This window comes from Ctenocephalides felis, unplaced genomic scaffold, assembly GCF_003426905.1.
Source record: "Ctenocephalides felis isolate EL2017-DRISC unplaced genomic scaffold, ASM342690v1 CF-g0.4_SCAFFOLD_01886, whole genome shotgun sequence".
Classification (NCBI taxonomy): domain Eukaryota; kingdom Metazoa; phylum Arthropoda; class Insecta; order Siphonaptera; family Pulicidae; genus Ctenocephalides; species Ctenocephalides felis.
The window spans coordinates 63,743,352-63,745,830 of NW_020538040.1; positions in this window are offsets into that span (position 1 = coordinate 63,743,352).

The window sequence follows — 2,479 nt, forward strand, 5'->3', positions numbered from 1 at the left end:
CTTTTTCAACCGTTCTGGCATTTTATGTTTATGACGCATTTGCATGGCGTGCGCTGGCATTATTAGCGCGCCAGCATTGTGATATAGGATTCGGTTCATTTTAAAATTTGAATTTAAATAAATACTACAATTTAATTGAAGTTATTTTAACGAAAACAAAATTTGAAAAAAATATTTCATAAAAAATCATTACACTGAAATTTTGTGACTTGACATTTCTCATTTATTTAAAGGAACAAAAGAATGTATCGAAGTGAACGATCAAAAAGCAGGCCATTTTTACTATTACATTTTATTTTCAATCAAAAAAAAAATATTTTTATTGACATTTGGACACAAAATTTTAATCTATCATATAGAATTGAGGCTTATCTACACACCACCGTACAATATCAGGTTTGAAATCTGGTGGAGAGTAAAAACAATATACCGAACGTGCATGCTTCTTATATAATATATATATATATATATATATATATATATATACATATATATATATATATATATATATATACAGGGCCGGATTTAGAAATTTGGCGCCCCGGGGCACTGACAAAAATGCCGCCCCATCCCTGAAATTTTACGAATTTTCGAACTTTTTTTTAAAGCAATCGCGCTGCTTCAGCTGCGTAGAGACAAAAAATAGAAGCGCGTAAGCGCCGCGTCGCCGTCTAACGGATAAACAATTTTACAGAACGCATATAAATGTAAACAAAATTTATACTTATTATTATAATATCTTTAAAATATCTGATAATTTAATGTGCATATGTCTTATGATCACTTTTGTCCGCCAAATATTTCTTTTTCAATTTTTTTTATCGAAACCGCTAAACCTGCCCCCCACAAATTTAAGCAGTTATTTATTCTGTAATTTTTTGAATGATATTGGACGCTTTGTTTCAAAAACTGAATTATCATTTTTGGCATTTTGGCCCGTATCTTCAAAACAGTTGAACCTGCCTTAGCCAATAACTAATCAGCACGTCTCCTTATCAATCATTTAAATTCGTTGATCTCTGTTCTCGAAATCGACTTGAATAATTAAAAAATAATAGATTTGTATTGATGGGGAGACGTGCTGATTAGCTTTTGGCACAGGCAATTACGAAAAATGGTAATTGAATTTCGAATTTTCTTTGGCTACGCAGCGCGATTGCTTTGCAAAAAGTTCATAATTTTCAAAAAATTTCAAAATACAAAAAATGTGTTTTAAGTCTTTTTTTTCATTCTTCAAAAAATTTTAAAGTTTTTTATAAAATGTAATTTTTAGTACGGGATGTTTCAGGAATTTGTCTTAAGGCACAATGCCATGAGTCACTAGTTTAATTTTTTTTCGACGCTATAAGCTTGGAAGTGGACAAACTCATATTTTTCTTATACTTTCAGATTATTTACGGATCTTTATATTAGCCAAATTGCCAAATTGCCAAATATGATAACTTATTAATCAATTTGAGAATTTACGTTCAGAGAGGGATGCAAGGCAAAATAATAAATGTTAGTTATTGGTTATTTCAACCCAAATTTTGCATTGCAATTATATTATGATTTGTTAATTATATTTCTTGAAATATAAGATGTTGTTAAAAAAAAGTTGATTATATTGTATAGAATTTTTTTTAACTATCCAAATTTTGCCGCCCCCCAAAATTTGCCGCCCTGGGCAGTAGCCCCGATTGCCCCTACTGTAAATCCAGCACTGTATATATATATATATATATATATATATATATATATATATTAGAGATGGGCTTATCATATCCGAAGCCGGATCGGTTACGATTTTACTCCGCTTTAGAGAAGAGTTATATTCACTTAACTACTCCTCAACTTCGCCAACTTTGAAATATAATACTTGACAAAAATGTGTTCTCTAGTGTGTTGTTAACATATCTAAGAATTTATTGAGACTTTAAAAATAGTTTACGAATAGTTCAAATATTTTTGTTCATTTTATTATAATAATTACTATTTTATGCATTTCAATATGCATATAAATCTCAAATTGACAAAAAACTTGAAAATCAAAATCAATTTTGTAATTATACTATAGTTTTGCAGAGAAAATATAGAATTCTTTGAATATGTTAATTTTTATATGAAAATAATGCAGTGAGCCTTATATATGAAATAAGAACAAATCTTTGTGTATAATATTTTTCACAAAGTAATAATACCTCACATTTTTTTATTATTTCTTTTTTAAGAATTAATAATAAATCAGGTAGTTTGATTAGCATACTATTACTTTTACACAATTATAAAGCAATAATTACGTGAAATTATAAAATAATACTAAATATTTTTAGCTGGTTGTATACCAATGAAAGAGCTCATTTACGAACAAACATTATCGTATACAGAATATAGAACACAAAATAACATTATTTTGAGACATTATATACCTGGTAAGTCCTAAAACTGGCCCTGAGACGAGAAAAAGACCACTTCTTTCGACCCAAATCTTTGTACTAGT